Source organism: Colobus angolensis, unplaced genomic scaffold, assembly GCF_000951035.1.
Source record: "Colobus angolensis palliatus isolate OR3802 unplaced genomic scaffold, Cang.pa_1.0 Scaffold86, whole genome shotgun sequence".
NCBI lineage: Eukaryota > Metazoa > Chordata > Mammalia > Primates > Cercopithecidae > Colobus > Colobus angolensis.
In genome coordinates this window covers 11,221,633-11,247,576 of record NW_012122487.1, presented here as the reverse complement: position 1 = coordinate 11,247,576, position 25,944 = coordinate 11,221,633, and positions in this window count along the sequence as shown.

Here is a 25,944-nt window from a genome sequence, read left to right as displayed (position 1 = left end):
CCAGTCTATGAGTATATTATAAACCATTAAATTATATATTCTAAATGTGTTAATTGTATGATATGTGGATTATATTTCAATTAATGTGTTACATATTTTAAAAGAGTAGTCCTAAATTGCTACTAAAACACATGGTCATTGTTCCCACTTCCGTTAAAAATAATTTTATTATTTTAGATGTATGAATTAAAAGGGAAATAAAAATCCCAAATATATTTTTTACATAAATATATTGCAATGGAGAAAAGTTTTAGCTGCATGTTATATATAATCCCATTTTAGTGTTGTAAACATTCTTAGTAGCATGTGTTCTGTTTGAAGTATACAGTCAGACAGCCATTAATTATTCAAGTAATCAATAAATAACAAGCACACGCATAGCACTTACTCTTTGCCAGGAATTCTTTAACTACTTTTTATTTATTAATTGATTTAATTGCTATAACCTTCTGTGGTGAATACCAATATTTTCCTCATTCTATAGCTGAGGAAACTAAGGTCAAATAATTGGGAAGTTGTAAAACCACTATTTTAATTCATCAATCTAGTTCCAAAATCTATGCTGTTAACATGATACTAACAACATTGTAGCCTTGATGTATTTAAACAGTAATCTTTACTTATCCTTCCCAAGGACACTGTTAAAAAGAATAGGCAGGCAATTTCTTGGCATCAAGAGAATTCATGTGTCGCTTGACTCCCAGACTGATTGTGCCTCCCATACCCAAAAGAAGCTGTAGTTGCCTTCCCATTCACCACAGCAGCAGAAGTTAATCGGTATCGATTGTGTGGTATGGGCATAACACTAAATACAATAGCTATGAACTGCATTTTCAGGTTAAATTTTAAAAGGAAATGGCAAAATGTTGACAGATAACTTTTTTGTAAGAGAAAAAATATCTTCAGATATTTAACGAATCTAGACTTGAAACAAACTTTGATTAATTTCACTGGCAAATTATGAGAATGATTATAATTTATAATGATAATTACTTTTCTACTGTGCTCTAGGTATTTGGTTTGTGCTGCAGGATAGTATATATCATAAGCGTAGCCAAGGTTGAAGGTATAGTACCATCTAGTGAGGGGACCAGTGCATGATTTGAGGTCACTGAGAATAGACAATATGTACAACAGGTTCCAGTGGTACACCTCTAACTGACAACAAGAAGAGAGAGTGTGCACAAGATCCAGTCCCTTGGAATGTATCAGTCCCCCATGGCCAGCAGATCTCAACAAATGTGGTCAGTGTGACTACATGGACCTCACTTTTTCTGCAGTAGAAAGACATTTCCCCCTGCCTCATGGAGTCTGAAATACAGAAAGTTGGGAGAGTACCTAAAGGCCATAGACAAATGTACTTAAGCAGAATACAGAACTGCTTATTAGGTCCAGAAAAGGGAATGATATTCTTTCACAAACCAATAAGCCCAATACCAACTATAAAGGCACTTTAACTCCAAGTAAGGAATTGTTCCAGCCCCAAGTCCATTCATATGAAGGCAAATGAGATCCACAGACTGCTTCTGGCTGCCTTTTTCAGCAACTGCAGAGCAAAGAAATGAACAGTTCTAGCATATATTTGCACGAGCAAGAACAAACAAGAGGATTTTCCTAACACTGTTAGATTTAAGTATTTAATCCATGTTGAGATTATTTTTGTATCAGGTAAGAGATGAGGATCCAGTTTCATTCTCCTACATGTGGCTTGCCAATTATCCCAGCACCATGTATTGAATAGGGTGTGCTTTCCCCACTTCATGTATTTTATTTGCTTTATCAAAGATCAGTTGGCTGTATTTGGTTTTATTTCTTCATTCTCTCTTCTGTACCATTGTTTTATGTGCTTATTTTTATGCCAGTACCATGTTGTTTTGGTGAGTATAGTCTTGCAATATAGTGTGAAGTCAGGTAATGTGATGCCTCCAGATTTCTTATTTTTGCTTAGTCTTGTTTGGCTATGCAGGCTCTTTTTTTTTTTTTTTTTTTTTGGTTTCATGTGAATTTTAGGATGTTTCTTTTTAGCTTGGTAAACAATTATGATGATAGAAATTGCACTACATTTGTAGATTGTTTTTGGCTGTATATGATCATTTTCACAATACTGATTTTACCCATATATGAGAATGGGATGTGTTTCTATTTGTGTCACCTATTATTTATTTCAGCAGCATTTTATAGTTTTCCTTGTAGAGATATTTCATGTATTTGGTTAGGTATATTCCTAAATATTTTACTGTATTTTTTTGCAGCTATTGTGAAAGGGGTTAAGTTCTTGATTTGACTGTCAGCTTACTCACTGTTGGTATATAGCAGAGCTACTGAATTGTGTACCTTCATTTTGTATTCTCAAACTTTGCTGAATTTATTTCCCAGTTCTCGGAGCTTTTTCGATGAGCCTTTAGGGTTTTCTAGGTATATGATCATATTATCAGCAAAGAGCAAAAGTTTGACTTCCTCTTTACCAATTTGGATGCTCTTGATTTCTTTCTCTTGTCTAAATGCTCTGGCTAGGTCTTCCAGCGCTCTGTTGAATAGAAACATCTTTGTTTTGTTCCAGTTCTCAGGGGAAATGCTTTCAACTTTTCCCCATTCAGTATAATGTTGACTCTGGGTTTGTCATCGATGGTTTTTATTACCTTAAGATATGTCCCTTTTATGCTGATTTTGTTGAAGGTTTTAATCATAAAGCAATGCATATTTTCACAAATGTTTTTTCTTCGTCTATTGAGATTATTATGTGTTTTTTGTTTTAAATTCTGTTTATGTGGTGTATCACACTTATTGACTAGTGGATGTTAAACAATCCCTGAATCCTTGGCTTGAAACCCATTTGATCATGGTAGATTATCCTTTTGATATGCTGTTAGATTCAATTTGCTAGTATTGAATTGGGCGTACAATCAGGGCAGGTAGATAAAGACCACTAGGTGGGGACAGGGATTAGGACTAGGTGTGTCTGAGGTTAGACTCTCCTTAGGCAAGGCTTGCTGGGGCTGCTGTGAGGGGTGGGGGTGTGGTTCTCATGCCAATGGATTTATATTTCCAGGGAGATTATGGCTCCCTTGGCAGAGTCATACAGGTCACCAAGGAAATGGAGGAAAGTAGGCAATCACAGACCTCACCCTGCCTCCATGCAGCCTTCTATCCTGAAGGCCAGTCTCACTCCCGCCATGTTCCCCCAGCAGCACTGAGTCTATTTCCAGGCAGCCAGTGACAAGAACTAAGAACTTACTCCCACACCACCAGCTTCCTTGCTGAGAAAGCAAGCAGACTTACAGTTTTCCGGCATCTCAGGGAGCCTGCAGTGGTGATTCACTTTCTTCAAAGGGTCTGTGGATTCTCTTAGCTTTCCTGGTATGTTACTGTGGTAGTTCTTGAAACAAAAAATCATGATATGTGTTTCCACACACTGCTCTGTCTGTCCGAGTGGAAGCTACAAGTTAGTCCTTCTTCCTATCCACCATCTTAATGTCCCCTATAAAAATTGTAAAATAGTTTTTTTTCTGATTCTGTGAAAAATGTTCTTGGAAGTGTGATATTCTAGGAATAACATTGAATCTATAAAATGCTTTGGGTAATATGACCATTTTATTTATTTATTTATTTATTTAGAGACAGAATCTCGCTCTGTCACCCAGGCTGGAGTGCAGTGGCACGATCTTGGCTCACTGCAAACTCTGCCCCCCAGGTTCCCACCATTCTCCTGCCTCAGCCTCCCAAGTAACTGGGACTACAGGCTTCTGCCACCATGCCCAGCTAATTTTTTGTATTTTTAGTGGAGACGGAGTTTCACCGTGTTAGCCAGGATGGTCTCAATCTCCTGACCTTGTGATCCGCCCACCTCGGCCTCCCAATGTTCTGGGATTACAGTCTTGAGACACCGTGCCTGGCCCCCAACCATTTTAACAATATTGATTCTTCCTATCCATGAGCATAGAATGTATTTCCATGTTTTGGTGTTATCTCTAATTTCTTTCAGCAGTGTTTTGTAATTTTCATTGTAAAGGTCTGTCACCTTCTTATCTAGCTGTGTTCCCAAGTATTTTATTATTTCTGTGGCTATTCTGAATCAGATTGGATTTTAATGTGGCTCTGAACTTGGACATTATTGATACGTAGAAATGCTAATGATTTTTTTACATTGATTTTATATCCTGAAACCTTGCTAAAGTTATTAATCAGATGAAGGAGGCTTTGGGTAGAGACTATAAGGTTTTCCTGCTATAGAATCATATCTGCAAAGAGAGATAGTTTGGCTTCCTATTTGGATGCTGTTTATTTTTTTCTCCTGCCTGATTGCTCTGGCTAGGATTTCCAGTACCATGTTGAATGGGAGTGAAATTGAGCATTCTTGTTCTGGTTCTCAAGGGAAATGCTTCTAGCTTTCATCAGTTCAGAATGCTGTTGGCTGTGGTTTTCTCACAGACAGCTCTAATTATTTTGAAGTATATTCCTTCTATGCCTAGTTTGTTGAGATTTTTAACATGAAATCATGTTGAGTATTTTAAAATCTGTTCTGCATCTATTAAGATAAGTATCTGAGTTTTGTTATTAGTTCTGTTTATGTGATTAATTACATTTATTGATTTGCATATGTTGAGCCAACTTTGTACCCAGGTATAATGCTTACTTGATAATGGTGGATTAGATTTTTGATATGCTGTTGGATTTTGTTTGCTAGCATTTTGTGGATGATTTTTGTGTCATATTCAGCAAGAATATTGGCCTGAAGTCTTCTTTATGTTGTGTCTCTGCCAGATTTCAGTATCAAAATGAAGTTGGCCTCATAAAATGATTTAGGAAAGAGTCTCTCCTCCTCAATTTCTGGGAAAAGTTTCAATGGGATTAGTACCAATCCTTCATACTGGTAGAATTCTGTTTGGTAGAATTCAGCTATGAATCCATCTGTTCCAAGGCCTTTTTTTTTTTTTTTTTTTGATGGAGTCTTGCTCTGTCACCCAGGCTAGAGTGCAGTGGGACGATCTCGGCTCACTGCAAACTCAACCCCCAGGTTCAAGCAATTCTCCTGCCTCAGCCTCCCGAGTAGCTGGGATTACAGGCCTCTGCCACCGTGCCAAGCTAATTTTTGTATTTTTAGTAGAGAGGAGGTTTCACCATGTTGGCCAAGCTAGGATTGAAATTCTGACCTCGTGATCTGCCCGCCTTGGCCTCCCAAAGTGCTGGGATTACAGGCGTGGGACACCACGCCCGACTGTTTTGTTTTTATTACTGATTCAATTTCAAAACTCGTTATTGGTTTGCTCAGGGTTTCAATTTATTCCTGGGTTATGGAACTTGTATATTTCCAGGAATTTATCTGTTTCTTCTAGGTTTTCTAGTTTCTCTGCATAGAGGTGTTCATACTAGTCTCTGATGGTGTTTTTGGTTTATTGTTTTGTTTTGTTTGTTTTGTTTTGTTTTGTTTGGATTTCTGTGGAGTCAGTGGTAATGCCCCCTTTGTCATTTCTGATTATGTTTATTTGGATCACTTCTCTTTTCTTCTTTATTCGTATAGCTACTCATCTATCAGTCTTAGTTATTCTTTGTGAGAACCAACTTTTGGTTTTATTGATCTTCTGTACTTTTTTTTAGGCTTCTCAATTTCAATCAGTTTTCAATCTGATTTTCTCAGACTGAAATCTCAATTTCAATCTGATTTTGATTATTTTATTCTGCCAGCTTTGGGACTGGTTTGCTTTTGTTTTTCTAGTTCCTCTAGATGTAATGTTAGGTTGGTAATTTGAGATCCTTCTAAGTTTTGGATGTGGAAATTTAGTACTATGAACTTTTCTCTTACACTGCTTTAACTGTGTCTCAAAGATTCTGTTGTACTTTTTTTTTTACTCATTAGTGTCAAATAATTTCTTGATTTCTGCATTAGTTGCATTCTTTACTCAATAGTCATTGAGAAGCAGATTGTTTAATTTCCATGTAAATTGTAGTTTTTAGTGATCTTCTTGGTATCGATTTCTATTTTTATTGTGCTGTGGTTTGAGAGTGTAGTTTGTATGATTTTGGGTGTTTTTTATTGAATTTGTTGAGAATTGCTATATTGCCAAGCATGTGGTCAATTTTACAGTATGTCCCATGTGCAGAAGAGAGAAATGTATATTATGTTATTATTAGGTAGAGTGTTCTGTAGATGTCTGTTAGGCCCATTTGGTCAAGTGTTAAGTTTAGGTCTCAAATATCTTTTTTAGTTTTCTGCCTCAATGATCTATCTAATACTGTGAATGGGGTGTTGAAGTTTTCCACTATTAATGTGTAGTTATCTAAGTCTCTTTGCAGGTCTCTAAAATCAGGTGCTCCAGTGTTGGCTGTATATAAATTCAAGTCAGTTCAAACTTCTTTTGGATTTGAACCCTTTATCATTTTGTAATACCCTTATTTGTCCTTTTTGATCGTTATTGGTTTAAAGTCTGTTTTTTGGGTTTTTTTCCCCAGAAATGAGAATAGCAATCCTTGTTTTTTGATTGTTTGTTTTCTGTTTGCTGAAAAGTTCTTTCTCCATCTTTTTACTTTGAGCCCATGGGAGATGAGTCTGTGTAAGACAGCATACAGTTGGATTCTGCTTCTTTATACAACTTGCCACTCTGTGCCTTGTAAGTGGAGCACTTATCTCATTTATGTTCAAGGTTAATATTGATACGTGTGGATTTGATCTTGTCATCTTGTTAGCTAGTTGTTATGTAGACTTGATTGTGTAGTTGCTTTTTCATGTCAATGGTCTATGTACGTAAGTGTGTTCTTGTGGTGGCAGGTAATGGTCCTTTGTTTCCGTGTTTAGTACAACTTTAGGGACCCCTCATAAGGTAAGCCTACTGGTAACAAATTTCCCTAACATTTCCTTCTCTGAAAAGTATTTTATTTCTCCTTTACTTGTAAAGCTTCCTTTGGGTAGGTATGAAATTCTTGGCTGGAATTTACTTTATTTAAGGATGCCAAATATAGGCCCCCAATCTCTTAGGGCTTGTAAAATTTCTGGTGAAAGTGTGATGGTAACTTGTAGGTGACCTGCTCCTTACCTCTAGCTGCTTTTAACATTTTTTCTGTCATGTTGACCTTAAAGAATCTGATGACTATGTGTCTTGCAGATGATCACCTTGTATAGTATCTCACTATAGTTCTCTGAATTTTCTGAATTTCAGTGTGACTTCTCTAGTGACATGGGGGAAATATTTGTGGACAGTACCTTCAAATAACTTTTCCAAGTTGCTTGCTCTCTTTCCCTCTCTTTCAGGGACACTAATGAGTAGTAGGTTTTGTCTCTTTACATAATTCTATATTTATAGGAGATTTTATTCATTCTTTTTTATTCTTTCTTTAGTTTAGTCTGACTGAGTTGATTTGAATAACTGTTCTTTGAGCTCGAGATTCTTTCCTCTGCTTGGTTCATTCTGCTGTTAATGCTTGATTGAATTATGAAATTCTTGTAGTGAGTTTTTCAGCTTTAGAATTCAGTTTGATTTTTTGTTTTTGTTTTTTTTTTTTGAAATGGCTATTTTGTCTTTCATCTCTTAGATCATTTTACGGGGTTCCTTGGATGGAGTTTCAGTTTTCTCCTGAATCTCAATGATCTTTGTTGACATCCAGATTCTAAATTCTTTGTCTGTAATTCCAGTCATTTCAGTCTGGTTAGGAACCATTGCTGGAAATGAGTGCCATCATTTGGAGGCAAGAAGACACTATGACTTTTTGAGTTCCCAGAGTTCCTGTGCTGGTTCTTTCTCATATGTGAGGGCTGATGTTCCTTTACCCTTTGAAGTAGCTACCCTTTGGATGGGGCTTTTGCTTTTATATTCTTTATGCCCTGAGGAGTTTGACTGTGGTATGTGCTGGATTCAGTCAACTGGCTTCATTTCTGGATGATTTATGGGGGCCAAGGCTTACCTCACCATGCTTGGGCTGCAGATTCTAACCTCAAGAGGCTGGGACCAAGCCCACAGCTTTGTTCTCTGGCCACAGCTTTGTACTCAGGTTGAATACCTGCTGTGCTCCACTGACTACATCACTCTGAAGGATGGTGCCAACCGAAGTGCTTTATGGGGGCAGTGGCATTAGGGCTTCTGCATGCACTCATGCATCATTGGTGGCAGTGTGATGGAGTCCACACAGGCCTATGCACTGGCAGTAGCAGGATGATAATTTTCCAGAGTCCTTACTTTTTTAATATAATTTTTATTTCAATAGCTTTTTGAGTATAAATGATTTTGGGGTACAAGGATGAATTGTATGATGGTGGTGTCTGAGATTTTAGTGTACCCATCACCGAAGTAGCACACATTATATTCAATTTGTAGATTTTTATTCCTCACCTCCATTCCACCCTCCCCCTTCTGAGTCTTCAAAGTTCATTATACCAGTATGAATGCATTTGTATAACCATAGCTTAACTCCCACATATATGTGAGAACATACAGTATTTGGCTTTCCATTTGTGAGTTACAGTTACCTCACTTAGAATAATGACCTCTACTTCCATCCAAGTTTAAAGCCCTTATTTTGTGAATACAATTTCGTCTCTAATAAAGTATAAATATCAACCTTAACATTATTTTGTACTCAGAAATTATTATTTGTTTTCAAAATTAGTAAAGACGTGTGTTTTGCAAATAGTTATTAGCACATTCCTGTTTTATCAAATTGACACTGGAAAATCTGGGATAATAAAATTAATTCCCCTCAATAAAAGAATACATGGTATGTATCCCCTAGTCAAATTACTTTTGAATTCAGTTATGGGTTTGCCAAAACCTGAAAAATTTATTACAAATATATTGTCAACCTTATTTTTCAAACACACCCCTACCCCCAACCCCACACACATACCCCTGTGTCAAAAGAAAACAAAAAATCCAAATTGCCCTGTTTTTCTTACAACAGTTCAAAAGAGCTCCAGAGACATAGAAAATGGCATTATTTGTATTTTTAATTTGACTTTCCTATTTAGAAACTGGTCACATATGCAAGCAATTTCCTCTGTCACATATCCTAAAGATACTTAATATCATTTTCACATTTTGTGCCATTTCATAGTGTGCTGTAAATAATGCCGATGTTACTGCATCATCAAAGTAGACTTCCCTTACCCTAAAGAATAATTCCATCTAATACTAAATTTTAAGTTAGTAAATATGATTACAATGCACATTCTTTTGAAGCAATTACCTGTTTCAAGAATCAGATTTCACATTTATTTTAGAAAGAAATATGTTAATTTTTACATTTCAATAAAAATTTGCAGATATATATTAACAAAGTAAAGTAAATTTTCCAAAATTATCTAAAAGAAACAGTGAATAGGGACAGATTAAATTTTTTGATTCAAAATTTAAATATCAAAATAAGTCCGTTAATATTTACTGAAAAATTTTGCAAAGATTTGTTATTAGGGAAAATCTGTGTAATGAAAAATATTCAGAATGGACTACACTCAATTGTTGTAACAAACAATCCTCAAATATCTGTGTAGTAAGATTTGGGGGTCGCTTGTTTCCCCCTGAAGATTGTATTAATTTGTCAGGAAATAAAATATAAGAGATATAAGATGCCCAATAAATACTTTTTGCAATCCAAGTGTTGAAATGCCAAATCAGTAAATATATGTATTAAATAACTAGTGTTTTCTAAATAAGTACTATCTGGTTTTAGAAAATAATGATAATGTAATAAATAAATTTCAATTTGAAATATAAGTAACATAGACACCTAGAAGTGCATTTCTGGAAATTTCGGAACAAAAATATATTGAAAAATTGTATTATTTTCTAAAATACATTACATAATGTCCCTGATACAGAAACTATATTTATGCTATGGATGGAAATCTAGATGGCTGGACTACATTTCAATGTGTTTTCATTGTGTTTTTCATAAAAAGAAGAAAACAAAAGAAAGAAACCTCATAATTTGAGTCTATTATATAAAAAAAACGACAAGCACTTTATAGGCTTTTTGGGGAACTCAGAATATTCAAGAGATCAATAGATAGATAGATAGGAAGAGATATAGATGTCTTTGTATGTGTAGGTATATATATATACAGATATTTTTATATTATATATTTGCATATATTTTTGTATATATACTTGTGTATATATATTTATATATGCATGCATAATATTACTTTGCAGAAAAATACATAAAATATAAGTTTGGGAATATTTCCACGTTGGTTTCAACACTACTTATTAGGTAACACCACATTTATCAAAGGAGGAAACAGCAAATGCTATTCACTAAGATGCAAATCAGATAATTGTTTACTTTGTTAGACTTTGTGGAAAGGATAGTTATAACAGAAATTAACTCTCTACAATTAAAAACTATCTTTTTGTTCATCTTATGTCAGAGATATTACAACTGCTCAATATCACGCAATTCTGTGAAAGAAATACCACTCTGGCTTGTAGGACAAGGCACTCACCAAGTTGCAGATCCACAGGGCCTCAAGAAAACCACATTTCATGAGTCTGAGTTATCTACCAAGGGTTAGTCTTCTCTGTTCTGTACATAATATAAATGAAATTATAAAATTTCAACTTTTTTTCTATAAGTCTTGAGCTTCAGTTAATCAAAAGCAGGTTATCCTGAGTGGGTTTGGACTAACAAGAGGATCCTCAAAGGAAAGTGAAGAGAGACAGGAGCTCTTGGTGGCCTGAGAGTAAAGCAAAATATCACACTGTGAACTCCCTCTCGGGACCACACTATAAAGAGCTGTAAGTAGTCTCTAGGACCTGAGATTAGTCTCTGGCTGAAAGAAAGATAGCCAAAAAAAACCAGAAGCCTACATTTTATACCTACAAGGAAATGAAATCTACCAACAATCAGTGAACTAGGAGAGGATCTTGAGCCTCAGATGAGACTTGAAACCACAGCTGACACCTTTATTTCACACTGGTGAATTTCTGAGCAGAAGATCCAGCTAACACATACTCAGACATATGAGCCATGGAAACGATGAAATAATATATTTGGCTTAGTTTAAGTCATTGTTCTGAAGTAATATCTTGCACAGAAATAGAAAACTTGCACTGTTCAGGTGCCCATTGCTAGTAGAGTGTCTCTGCCCATTGTTAGTAGAGTGTCTCTGCTCCCAGATCATCTTGGTGGGCAGAATTACGTTGAGTTCTAAATATTATTCCATGCTATAAGGAACCAGAGCCCCTTGTACAATTAGCTTATTCAGAGGTTGAGGTGGGGAAATAGAAGGTAAGGTTAGAACATTTTTTTTCAAAGACTGTATTAAAAGGCAATTGGTGCACATCAGCATCACACAGAAACAAGCCTGAAAGGCAAGTCTCCACAGAACAAATCTGAGACAACTTCTACCTCAAGATAGATACTGTGAGTAATATATTTATGCCCATTTAAATAAAGTGAAATGCAATTAGTCCATGCTGATATAAGTAAATAAATCAATAAATTGGAAGATTAATGAGGCATAAGAAGTATACATATGTTCAAATACTTCTTTCCCAAAATACATTATTTACAGAGAATGAAAGAGAAGCTATGCAGTGGAGAATCCTGACAGACAGTACCTTAAATAATCATGGTAAATGCCACCTGTATTGGTGCTAATTAAACTCATGGGCCACCTTATAGGACGCAATGAGAAGACCACAGTATTACTTCTCTGCTATGATATCCCACTCAAAGATTTTATAACTAATCTGAATCTAACAATGAAGAAACATTAACAAACAAACAGAAACAAACAAAAAGAATGACATTCTATAATAATTGGCCTTTAATCTTCAGAAAATATCAAGGTCATGAAAGTCAAGGGAAGTCAGAGAAACATGTCCCAGTGGAAGTAGATTAAGTAGGTATGACACCTGAATCCAATGATTATTTACTGAATATTTTACTAGAAATAACATTTTGGAACTACAGGAAAAACTGGAAAGGATTTACATAATTATATGCATATATAATTATATGTACAAAATATATATTACTTATATATACATAAGTAAAGTGTAATTCCTGATGTCTTTATTTCTATGACCCTATTGTGTTTATGTAAGAAGATGTTGTTTTGGAAAAAATGTAAGGCAACACGTTTAGGTGTGGTAGTACATCAGGTCAGCAAATTGTTCTGAATAGATTTTGAAACAGAAAACTTTTAAAATTCTACTTACATTTTTACTGTAAGTTTGAGATTATTTAAATGATTAAAATTGTTACATTTTAAAAAATACAATAAAGAGGCAAACTACAGTCCAATAAAATATATTTAGGATAAATATGTGTGGGAGATCTCATATCCAGAATATGTAAAGAATTCTTACAAATCAGAAGTAAGACGATGATTTTTTAAATTTTTTAGAGATAAGGACAGACACATCAGAAAGGAAAATATTTAAAATGTCAAATAACCATATGAAAAGATGATCAGTATCATTTATCATAAAAAAATAAAATGTATTCAGCTACCAGTAAACACTGACTGCACACTCATAAATACTGTTTTTCAAATGTCTAAGAATTCTAAGTATTATTGGTGTGGGTGTGGTGGAACAAAAATTATCATTCATTGCTGATTTTCTCTTTGGAAAATAGTTTTACAACATCTTGTAAAGTTAAACTTACTTTTGCTATACAACCCTCTGATTCCATTCCCAGATATTAACCCAAGAAAAATAAAAACCTTTGTCTACTCTAGAATACATACACAAATGTTCATAACAGTTTTATTCATATTAATTGCAAAGTGGAGAGAGTACAAATGTCCATCAACAGGTGAATGGATAAACACATCATGATGTATTGACAGGATGGAATGAATCATCAATAAAATAAGTGTATTAATTATTCAGTGAAATGTTTTGTTAGATCTTAAAAATATAGTGCTATGTGTAAGAAACCAGAAGCATTAACAAACAAACGGAAACAAACAATGGTATGTTTCCATTTATATAAAATGTAACCAAAAAAAAGTGAAAACAAAGCAACAGTGGCAGAAAACAGGTCAGTGGTTGTTGGGGCTGGCAGAGAATTTTGATTGACTTCCTTGTGACACAATGGAACTTTTTCAACTTATGGACATGTTCTGTTAATTGACAAAGGTGGTGGCTATATGAGTGTAAATTGCCAAAATTGGTCAAATTGCACCGAGAAATGTGGGTAATGTCATATAATTTATATGGCAGTGAAGTAGACTTAAAAATGAAAATAAATTACTAAATGTTATGATATAGACTTGAAGTTTGATAAAATTATGCAGATCATATAGAGTCAGTCATGAAAGCTCACATATTAAAAAATTGTAGCTTTTGTTTTGTCTGTTTCTTGACAAGGAACTGAAAAGATGTCTCAAATTTAATTTTGCAGCTGTGAATTCCTTACTGGGTACACAATACTCATCATCATTCACAGACATCATTCTGGGGCTTAATCTTATTCATCAAATGTGATCATCTTTCCATTATTTTACATTAGTTTAAAGCTACAGAGGAAACCTTTATGGAAATTGGATAGATTTCCCTGTTAATGTAATGATGCAGCTGATACTCACGGAGAATGTGATAAAGAAAGCAGATTACCATTTTTTTTTACATCAGTACTTTGCTGCTTTCTCACAATCTGGTCAGAGCTCCTGCTAGTAATGAAAAACCTTTCACAACAAAATTTACAGTAGGAGTATTTACATTTCCAGGTAGCTTGCCTAAGAGCATTTAGATGAAATTAATTTCCATCAGTGTGCATGCTGAAGCATTTATCCCTCTTAAATGAAAGTGAAAACCTATCAAGGTCTATTGAAATTTTGCCTTACAGGGTTAGAAAAGTCAACGTATAAAGGTAATGAATAATATTAAGAATGAAAACTATATGGCAAAGGATTTGTCAGAACTCAGGGAAGGAGAGATAGAGATGTATTTATTAGAGTTTTTATTATTTTATTTGATATCTCATTTAAGTCCATAGAATAATGATATGGAAATGGTATTAGATATTTATGAAATTTTTGACTTATGTTTATTTTATTACTGTATTTTCACTTAACAAAACTAAAGTCAGTTTCAAAAAGCATTATGACCAGCTATGGTATCTTTAAAAGTAAGTTTTATTGTACGTTTCTTTTTTACATAGCAACCTACTTGTATTATTGTTTCTCCTTTCTAAGCCCCCAAAGCAGTTTCTCTCATTTCCTTTTTCTTTTTTAAAGGATGATTCTCTCTTGGTGGCTCAAAGTGAGATAGCTAGAAGCTGCTTTCACAGCCAGCAGTTACCTTCGGTCTGCTTGGTTGAACAGCAGAGATGGAAATTGTAAGTAGCTATTTTCTATTTCCCTTTTTGTAGTTTTCACATAACTGCTGTTTTATCAGAGTGGAATCATTGCTTTCCCTCTCGTGACACACATCTCCCCTGACCTTACACATGATAACCGTACATCTGACAGCATAGCAAAGAAAGTAACAGTAAGACTTAGTTCAAAAAGTTAACCAAATATTGAGATCCATAGAATGCAAAGCACAAGTTTAAAAGAAAAGTCAACAACCATTACTATCAACTAGAAAAAATAACTTCTGATTTCCTAGCTTGCAAATTTCAGATCCTCCACATCAGGTACTCATTACTTAGTGTCATCTGTTCCTGGGTGGGGAAAGGAATGGATGGAAGAGGGAAAAAAATCAGGTTGGATAACCTGATGGCACAACTAGTGAAGACAAAACCACTACAAACAACAGATTTAATTGATTTTGAAGATTTTCTTGAAATACCACAGTATTTTGCAAATAGAACATATGACACCACAGCTATTTCACAGGATAAATATCCTAATTTCTCTTATATACTATACATCGAGAACTTGATTAAAAATAATTATACATTTAATTAGCACAGATGTACACGCAACCCATGTGACATGGATAGAAAGTAAGCATAGAGAAACACTACTGGAAGCACATCTAGATGACAATTCAGGAAGATTTGGTTGTATATTTACTTTTAAATAGAAAAATCCATTTTCAAATGAGACCTAAAAGAAATGGAACATAACTCTTTTCTTCAGTGAATAGCAGGAAGAATGCAAAGTGGGTAAAACATTGATCATAAAGTGTATAAGATGCTTAATTTATCAATACTATTTGTATCCAGCAAAGAGAGTGAATCAAATGAGAAAACATTCCCAGCAATGACTTAGTATAGGATATTGTGTGGAACATAACCAATAGAATAAACTTACAAAGTACATTTAAGCCCTTCAATTTAAATCCATAGGCAGAGGTTGCAAGAAAATGACACTTCAAAAAAGACTTGATGGAGGTACAGTAGAACTTGAATAGTACTGAAACAGGAGAAATCCAAGCTGAACAAGAGCAATGACTGCTCTCTTCCCTAAATATCCAGGGAAGATATCCTTCAATTATTTTATAAATTTCAAACTGGAGTTTGCTGGAGTTCCATTCCAGACCCTGTTTGCCTGGGTATCACCAGTGGAGGCTGAAGAACAGCAAAGATTGCTGTCTGCTCCTTCCTCTGGAAGCTTCATCCCAGAGGGGCACCCACCAGATGCCAGCTGGAGCTCTCCTGTATGAGGTGTCCATCCACCCCTGCTGGGGGGTGTCTCCCAGTTAGGAGGCATAGTGTTCAAGGACCCACTTGAGGAGACAGTCTGCCCCTTAGCAGAGCTCTAGCGCTATGCTGGGAGATCTGCTGCTCTCTTCAGAGCCCGCAGGCAGGAACTTTTAAGTCTGCTGAAGCTACACCTACAGCTGCCCCTTCCCCCAGGTGCTCTGTCCATGGGAGATGGGAGTTTTATCTGTAAGCCCCTGACTAGGACTTCTGCCTCTCTTTCGGAGAAGCCCTGCCCAGAGAGGAGGAATCTAGAGAGGCAGTCTGGTTACAGTGGCTTTGTGGAGCTGTGGTGGGCTCAGTTCAGTCTGAGCTTTCTGGTGGCTGTGTTTACACTGTGAGGGGCAAATGGCCTGCTCATACCTCAGCAATGACAGACTCACCTCCCCCCACCAAGCTGGAGTGTCCCAGGTCAACTTCAGACTGCTGTGCTGGCAGTGAGAATTTCAAGCCAGTGAATCTTAGCTTGCTGGGCTCTGTGGGGGTGGGGTCTGCTGAGCAACACCACTTGGCTCCCTGGCTTCAGTCCCCTTTCCAGTGGAATGAACAGTTTTGTCTCGCTGGTGTTCCAGGTTCCACTGTGGGGGGGGGGGGGAAAAAAAAAAAACCTCCTGCAGCTCACTCGGTATCTGCCCAAATGGCTGCACAGTTTTGTGCTTGAAACTCAGGACCCTTATGGTGTAGGCACCTGAAGGAACCTCCTGGTTGTGGGTTCCAAACACCATGGTAAAAGCAGAGTACCTGGGCCAGATTGCACCATCTCTCATGGCATGGTCCCTCAGGGCTTCCCTTGGCTGGGGTAGGGAGTTCCCTGACCCCTTGAACTTCCTGAGTGAGATAACGCCCCACCTGCTTCTACTCACACTCCATGGCTTGTACCACTGTCTAACCTGTCCCAATGAGATGAACTGGGTACCTCATTTGGAAATGCAGAAATCACCCACCTTCTGCATTGGTCTCACTGGGGGCTACAGACTGGAGCTGTTCCTATTCCGCCATCTTGCCTAGGAATCAATCATACTGTTTTTACAAGAGGTACATTTCCAGTCACCTTTTCTTCATTGCATTTTATTCTTTGAATATCAAAGCTCAAAAGTGTTAAGAAAAAGTATATTAAGGTTGAATATAGTGCACAAAAGGATTACTTAGAAAGTAAGTGCAGGCAATGTAAGAATTTATTCTCTATGGCCACTGAAAAGAATTCATGTTGTACTGTGTAAAATTCCAAGCCTCGTGAACAGAAGTAATATAATGCTCTAGAAAACCAGACCTTTGCTGCATTGCTAGAGGTAAATTAAAATCAATATTAAGGCATACATTCACATACAAACATTAACAGCACACTTCTGTAAATATGTTTAAAACACTTCAGAGTCTGATTGCTCTGTAGTAATGTTATGGCGTGTCTTTTAATAACTTATGTTACCTAGAAAATTTGAAAGGTAACAATGTATTTTATTCATGCTTAAAAGTAAAGGCAATATAAGAAAATTATTGTGATGTTTATGTTCTGTAGACTGAATTAGAACGTTGAGTTTCACATACTAATTAACGTGCTATATAATGCAAAAGCCCACACATTTTTCAGTTATTTTTAATGTCAAATTCTAACATGAAAGTGCTTTGTTATGTATTAATTTTCTTTCAAGATGTGAAAACAACCAAAAATAAGAGTTGAGGTCCAGAAATCTTGTATGTTCTAAATAATTTGTAAGTCTTTTAACTGCTCTGAAGAATTGTAATATGTGTTTTTTTTAATTATTATTGGCAAATCTTCTGCAACAAAAGGCTCAGTACATTTTGGAAGTTTCAAATCATTGGCTATATATTCTGAAAGTTATATTGTTTTCTTCCTACAGTTTTCAGACATCAGATCAATGACATGAACTTTATTTTCTGGGTCTGTCTGTAGATTTTGAAAAACGGGGAAAGACCTTTAATCTTAAGCTTTTAAGATGTATAAACTGTTGTTTTGAAGGCAATATAATTATTTTAGACTTTCAAATAATACACTTTAAATCAGATCTCAGAATAAGTATTTGAAGGTTTGATTGTTTTTAAGAATGTATGAAAAGAAAAACAAACGTAATTTATCTCTAGAGTGTGAAATCAAATATTACCATAATATTTTTATCCTTTTAAAATGATTTTTTAAAAGCAATATAGACTTTGTTAGTTCATTCTCATGCTGCTGTGCAGAAATATCTAAGACTGGGTAATCTATAAAGAAAACAGGTTTAATTGCCTCACCGTTCCACATGGTTCGGGAGGCCTCAGGAAACTTACAATCGTAGTGGAAGGTGGAAGTTACCTCTTCACAGGGTGGCAAGAGAGAGAATGTGTGCAAGCAGGAGAAATGCCAGATGCTTATAAAACCATCAGATTTCGTGAGAGCTCGCTCACTATCACAAGAACAGCATGGGGGAAACCACCCCCATGATTCAGTTACCTCCAACTGGGTCCCTTTCACGACACATGAGGATCATGGGAACTACAGTTCAAGATGAGATTTGGGTAGGGACACAGCCAAACCATATGATAAACTATACAAAGAAAATGTTTTTCTTTGGGAAAAGTGGGATTTTTTTTAAAAAAAGAAAAAGTATAAAAGAAATTAATTGGATACAAATTGAAAAGGCAAGAATTATGTAATTTTAATATTGTATTTTATTTTCTTACTTTATATATAGTATTGCTATTTTAAGTTTGACACTGCAAATAATATATCCTGATCCAATGTTGAAAGGTAAATGTTTAAAATCTTAAAATATTAAAAAGTATAGATATACATTTAATAGGATTTCTAATTATTGCTTTTCATGTATTTAGCCCACCAGGTAATGTATTTCCAGGTAAACTACCTTATTGTTTACCTGCCTTATTATTACGGTTAAGAGCCTTAAAAGAGAATTCATGTCTGTTTTACCTTATATCTGTGTATTAATTGAGAAAAACTGGTAATTGTACAGAAACTAGCCTTGATTTTTTAATCTGTAGAAGTCCAAGTAAAACTGTCAACTACCATGATTTCCTTGGATATTAGGAATGTGTTACTCATTGCACAATCTGAGCAATGGGCCATGGGCTTCCCATTCCTCAGTGTTATGCCATTTCAAAAACTCTCCCAAGAAAACACACCAGAGTGCAGCAGATTAAAGTATTTTTTAATTTATTCACGCACAGTAAAGAAGCTCTCAACCAGATTATACAAGCCTAAGATAATTGAAATAAATCACTTTACCATTTCCTAGCTCATAAGCACTATGCTGAAATGACTAAGGCTTTCTCCAATAAGACCTGTTAATACTTAAATGTCATTTTCTGGTAGGAATACTATGTATAGCTATGTGGTTTGTGAATGGTAGAGTTCCAGGTGATAATATTTACATAACAGATGATGGAAATGGCACCCGCTGGATTTGTTTAATGTGGAAGACATATTTTCTATGTGAATATAGTGAAGAAAGATGAGATGATGAGATTTCCATCTTGAGTAATATTACAAAATCACAACAGAATGTTGCTGTATCCATATAACAAGACATTTGAGCAAAACATCATTTTAAAAGACATCAAAGAGTTAAAGATAAAAAAAATTCTAAGTAAACTAAATTCCAGAAAGTGTTAATCTCTTCATAGGAGGAAAGAAATTCATGGTTGATTTCATGCCCGGTAGTGTCAAAATGACGAAGAACTCATCATATATAGAATAAGGAGAAAAAAGTTAATTTGAAAGAGTTTTTCTACCTCAGTGGGAGACAGGATTCAGATCAAGTGAAAGGCAGCATCCTCTAAGGTGGAGCACACAATGGGGCAGGGCACAATGTCACTCAAGGGAACATGGTTGTTCTCCAAATGAAAGGCAGTGTCCTGAGACAGAGCACTGTCTCTTGACTGCACAGCGTTACAAGGCCCTAAGCCTGGGTAAGGAATCTATTCTGTCGTCTGAAACCTCTGGGGATGTCACTGAAAGGGCTGCTACAAAGGTCTCTGAAATGCTTTTCAGGCCTTTTCTCCATGGTGTTGGATATTGGCACTTGGCTCCACTTTTGTAATGCAGATATCTCTAGCAAGTCGTTGTTCCACAGTGTGCTTTGATTATTCTACTGAAAAAAGGTTTTTTTTGTTTGTTTGTTTTTCTATCTTATTTCCAGGCTGCACATTTTCCAAACTTATATACTATGCTTCTCTTTTAAATATGAGCTACAACTTTAAGTCATTTTTTTTTTTTTTGGCTGCTGCCTCTGCTTATAGGCTGTTAGAAGCAGCCAAGTCACATCCTGAATGCTTTGCTGCTTAAAACTTTCTTTCTCCAGGTACCCTAAATCTTAATGGTCAAGTTCAAACTTACATAGATCCCTATGTCAAGGACACAATACAGCCAATTTTTTTTGCTAAGGAATAACAAGGGTAATCTTTGCTACAGTTTCCAATAAGTTCCTCATTTCCATCTAAGACCATGTCAGCCTGGATTTCACTGTCCATATAATTATCAACATTTTGGTCACAACCATTTAACCAGTCTCTATGAAGATACAACATTTCTCTCATCTTCCTGTTTTGTTCTGAGCCCTCCAAATTCATCCAACCTCTGACTGTTACCCACTTCCAAAGCTGCTTTCATGGTATCTTTGTAGTAATGTCCTAGTCTCACTACCAGTTTTCTGTGTTAGGTCATTCTTACATTGATATAAAGAAACGTCCGAGACTGGATAATTTATAAAGAAAAGAGGTTTAATGGTATCACAGTTCTACAGGTTGTACAGAAAGCATAGTGCCAGCATCTGATTCTGAGGAGGCCTCAGGAAATTTCAATTCATGGCAAAAGGTGAAGTAGGAATAGGCACGTCACATGACAAAAACAGAAGCAAGAGAGAGTGGTGATACGGGGAGTGGGGCACATTTTACAACAATCAGATCTTGTGAGAATTTACTCACTATCACAAGGATACTACCAAGCCATGAAAGATCCACTCCAAGGACCCAGACACCTCTCACCAGGTGCCCACCTCTAACATTGGGGATGATAATTCAACATGAGATTTGGGTGGGAACAAATATCCAAAGTATATCAATGGTGTTACATAAAGATCCTAATTTATTGTTTGCATGTGGATATCCAGGTTTCCCCAGCACCATTTGTTGAAAAGACTGCCCTTTCCTTATTGAACATTCTTGGCACTTTTGTCCAAATCGTTTGATCATTATGTCAAGGTTATTTCTGGGCTGTCTCTTCTGTTCCATTTGGACTATGCGTCTGTTGTTATGCCAGTGCCATGATATTTTGATTACTGTAGCTTTGTAGTAAGTTTTGAAATGAGGAAGTTTGAGTCTTCCAATATTGTTCTTTTTAAAGATTGTTTTGGGTGGTGGGGGTTCTTTGAAATTGTATATGAATTTTAGGATGGGCTTTTCTAATTCTGCAAAAAAATTAAATCAGGATTTTGATAGGGATTACAGTAAATTGACGGATTGCTTTGGGCAATGTGGACATCTTAACAATATTGCCTTCCAATTCATGATCATGGGATGTGTTTCCTTTTATTTATGTCTTCTTTAGTTTCTTCCAGCAATTTTTATTGTTTTCATTTTATAGGTTTTTGAACTCCTTGGTTAAGTTACCTTCTAAATATTTTATTGTTATGCTTTTATAAATAGACTTGTTTTCATAATTTATTTTCAGATTGTTCATTGTTGCTCTATGGAAACGTGACTAATCTTTGCCTGTTGATGTGGTATCCTTCTCTTTGACGAACTCATTTATTTTTAGTTCAAACAGTCGAGTTTTGTAAAGTCTTTAAGATCTTCTACGTCATATCATCTGTAAATAGTGACCATTTTACTTCTTCCTTTCCAATGTAGATGCTTTTTATTTCTTTTTCTTACCAAATTCATCTGGCTCAAGCTTTCAAAATGGGCAAAGGACTTTAATGGACAGTTTTCCAAGGAGATATACAAATGGCCAATAAGTATATGAAAATATGTTCCGGCCGGGCGCGGTGGCTCAAGCCTGTAATCCCAGCACTTTGGGAGGCCGAGATGGGAGGATCGCGAGGTCAGGAGATTGAGACCATCCTGGCTAACACTGTGAAACGCCGTCTCTACTAAAAAATACAAAAAACTAGCCGGGCGAGGTGGCGGGCGCCTGTGGTCCCAGCTACTCGGGAGGCTGAGGCAGGAGAATGGCGTAAACCCGGGAGGCGGAGCTTGCAGTGAGCTGAGATCCGGCCACTGCACTCCAGCCCGGGCGACAGAGTGAGACTCCGTCTCAAAAAAAAAAAAAAAAAAAGAAAATATGTTCAATGTCACTAATCATTAGAGAAACACAAATCAAAGCTACAATGCGATACCACCTTACACACATTAGGATAGCTGCTGTTTAAAAAATCCATAAAGTAACAATTGTTGGTGAGGAAGTGTAGAATTTGGACACACTATGCACTGCTGGTGTGAATTTAAAATGGTACAGTTGCTGCAGAAAACAGTATGGTAGTCCTTAAAATGTTAAAAATAGAATTGTCATATTTTGCAGACAATTCCATTTCTGAGAATATACCAAAAAGAATTAAAAGCTGTATCCAAGAGGTATTAGTACACTGATGTTCATAGCAGTATTATTCACAATAGCTAAAATGTGGAAGAAATTTATGTCCATCAACAAATGAATAAGTAGGGAAAATGTGGTATGTATAATAGAATATTATCTAGCCTTAAAAAGGAAAAAATCTGACATATGCTACAACATGGATCTAACTTGGGGATATTATGCTTAGTAAAATTAACCAGTCACACAAACACAAATACTGTATGATTCTACTTATATGAGGTAGAGTACTCAAAGTTACAGAAGAAATAGAATAATGGTTGCTAGGAGTTTCTGGGAGGTGAGATGGCAAATGTATAATGAGAACAGAGTTTAACAAGATGAAAAGAATTATGGAGACGGACGGCGGTGGTGGCTGCACAACACTGCAGATGTTTAATACCATTAAACTGCACATTTAAAAATGATGAAGGAGGCAAATTTTATGTGTATTTCACTACAATGAAATTAAAAATTAAAAACAGCAATATTAATGAACTAGTAATTAAATATAAAACATACTTAAAAGTAATGTGCGGCCCTTAGATCAGAGCTGAACAAACCAATTGGAAAAACAAAAGAGAAAGAAAAATTTAAGACAATCAGAAATATGTGCACAATAATTGGACATTTGATATAATAAATAATTTTTGCTAATAGTTTGGAAAATAGTGATATTAAAGTTTTGTTAAGTGATAGAAACACAAATACTTGCGTTGAACTGATATGCTTTAAAAAATGTGGGAGGAGCAGGTAGATAAATGTATAAATGAACCATGACTGGCTATATGTTGATAACCATTGAAGCTGGGTGATGGGTATATGTGGGTTTATTATATCACTCTTTTGACTTATATAGATGCTCAAATTTTTACATTAAAAAGCTGTTTTACTGGAAAAAATAGATATCAGTGGTTGCGAATTTAAGAGGATGGAGGAATGAATAGGCATAGTATACAGAATTTTTAGGACACTGAAAGTATTTTGATACCATAGTGTCAGCTACATGTCATTATACATCTGTTGAGGCCCACAGAAAGTACAACATTAAGAATAAGCCTAATGTAAACTATTAACCTTGACTAATAATATTGTAGCAATGTAGTTTTATGGATTGTAATAAATGTACCAACTTGGTGTGGGATGTTGATATTGAGGGAGGCTGTGCATGTATGAGAGCATGAGGTGTATGGAAAAATCTGTACCCTTCATGTAATTTTGCTCTGAAACTAAAACTACTCTAACTTATAAAGTCTATTTTTTAAAATGTAGTTACCAGCCAAAAGATGAGGATAGAGCAAGAGTGCTCAAAGAAATTCCTCCACTTCTCTACAGGTTTTTAATGCATACCTTGTAGCAACCCTCCAAGAAAGAGTGCATGACAATAAAGTTCAGTATTATGGTGAACGTTGTGTCCTCCTCCTCTCCTATATTTCATACGTTGAAGTCCTAACCGCAGCACCTCACAATGTACCCATATTTAGAAATACAGTAATTGCAGATGTAATTAAGATGAGATTATACTAGAGTGAAGTGACCCCAATAAAATAAGACCAGTGTCTTTGTAAAAAGAGAATGGACACACATGCATACATACACATACACATACACATACACATACACATATATACACATACACATACATACACAAAGTATGTGAATGTGAAGGCAGAGATTGGGTTGATATGTCTACAACCCAAGGAATGTCAAAGATTGTCAGAAATCGATCAGATCTTAGGTCTACAACCCAAGGAATGTCAAAGATTGTCAGAAATCTGTCAGATCTAGGGAAGTGGCATGGAACACGTCCTTCTTCACAGCCCTCAAGACGAACCACCCCTGCTGACATGTTGATCTTGGACTTCTAGTCCCCAGAGCTGTGAGACAATAAATTTCTGTTGTTTAAGTAACCCCTGCCAACCAACACATTGATCTTAGACTCCTAGCCTCCAGAACCATGAGACAATAAATTACTGTTGTTTTAGCCATTCAGTACACTGTTGTATGACTTTGTTATAGTAGCCCTAGCAAATGAATACACTGAGATATATACTATTGAGGGACATTGGTTTTCAGTCATTGTGTTGCAGCTGTCAGTCAAAGTAGAAGATACATTTCCCAAAGTGCAAAAAGCCAGGGGAAAAAAGTAAAACCTCAATAGCACAAAATGTGAATGGTTAGAATATAAGAGAGAAAGAAGAAAAGAGAGAGCTTCCATTGTTCAGAAAGCTGGTGGCTGGACTATAAAGCAAAAGGACAGATCTGGCATCTTGCTCTTTCCAGATAACAAGATACTTTGGAGGCATACCTTCTGTTCTGTTTTCCTGAATATTTGAAGTTGTCGGTGAACTAAATATTATGCCATTGAAACTAAGTACAACTTCCTCAATTACAGATTATTAACTCAAATTCCCAAATAGATAGCTGGAAAGAATAAGGAGAATAATAATTTCTCAGTACAGTTATGTTTAAATTTAGATTCTACTGTTATTTTTAATACATTTTCTAATGTATAATTCTAAAAATGCATAAGACCATTGCAGATGGGTGATTATGTATGACCAATGGTCAGAAAAGAAAATGCTGAATGGAAGGAAACCCAAAAACCTAGTATCAGAATTACTCAAAAGAACCTTTAAAATAACTATCAAAACAGACTGGGTATGGTGGCTCACTCCTGTAATCCCAGCACTTTGGGAAGCCAAAGCGGGCGGATCACTTGAAGTCAGGAGTTCAAGACCACCCTGACCAAGATGTTGAAATTCCATCTCTACTAAAAATACAAAAACTAGCTGGGCATGGTGGTGCATGCCTGTAATCCCAGCTACTTGGGAGGCTGAGGCAGTAGGATCATGTGAACCCAGCAGGCGGAGGTTGCAGTGAGCCAAGATCACACCATTGCACTCCAGTCTGGGCGACAAAAGCGAAGCTCCATCTAAAAAACAAACAAAAAAACAAAAACAAAAAATAAAAATAAAATAAAAAGCAGTTCACTGAAATATCCACTAGGAAAGCTGTACAGCATATATAAAGAGATGTTGTCTCTCAGCAGAGAGATTAAAATGATTACAAATCAAATAAAAATGTTATGAATTTAAAAATCACTTGAAAGATCTTTAGATGGTTTGGGAAGGAAATTAGCAAGCTAATTCCAAAATTTTTATGTGAACCTGCAGAATCTAAAATAGATACAAACAACCTTGAAAAATAATAAAAAAGAATAAAATTGTATCGTCAGTGATTTCAAGTTATAAATCCACAATAATCAACACAGAGTGTTACTGGCATTAACACAGGCCAAGCTTGTCCAACCTTTGACCCATGGATCGCATGCAGCCCAGGACAGCTTTGAATGTGGCCCAACAAAAATTTGTAAACTTTCTTAAAACATTAAGACATATATTGTGATTTATTTTATTTTATTTTTTTTTTTCAGCACGTCAGCTATCATTAGTGTTAGTGTACTTTATGTGTGACCCTAGACAATTATTATTCTTCCAGTGTGGCCCAGGGAAGCCAAAAGATTGAACACGTCTGGCATAGGCAATTAAATCAATGGAACAAATAGAGATTCCAGAACTAGACAAAAAATCTATTGAGACATTAAAAAAAACCAGGTCGGTTAAACTGAGCAAGAAACAATTCTACATTTTGTGTGTGTGTGTGTGTGTGTGTGTCCTGCTGTCATTTGTTTTTATTTTTTTATTATTTATTTATTTATATATTTTTTATTATACTTTAAGTTCTAGGGTACATGTGCATAACGTGCAGGT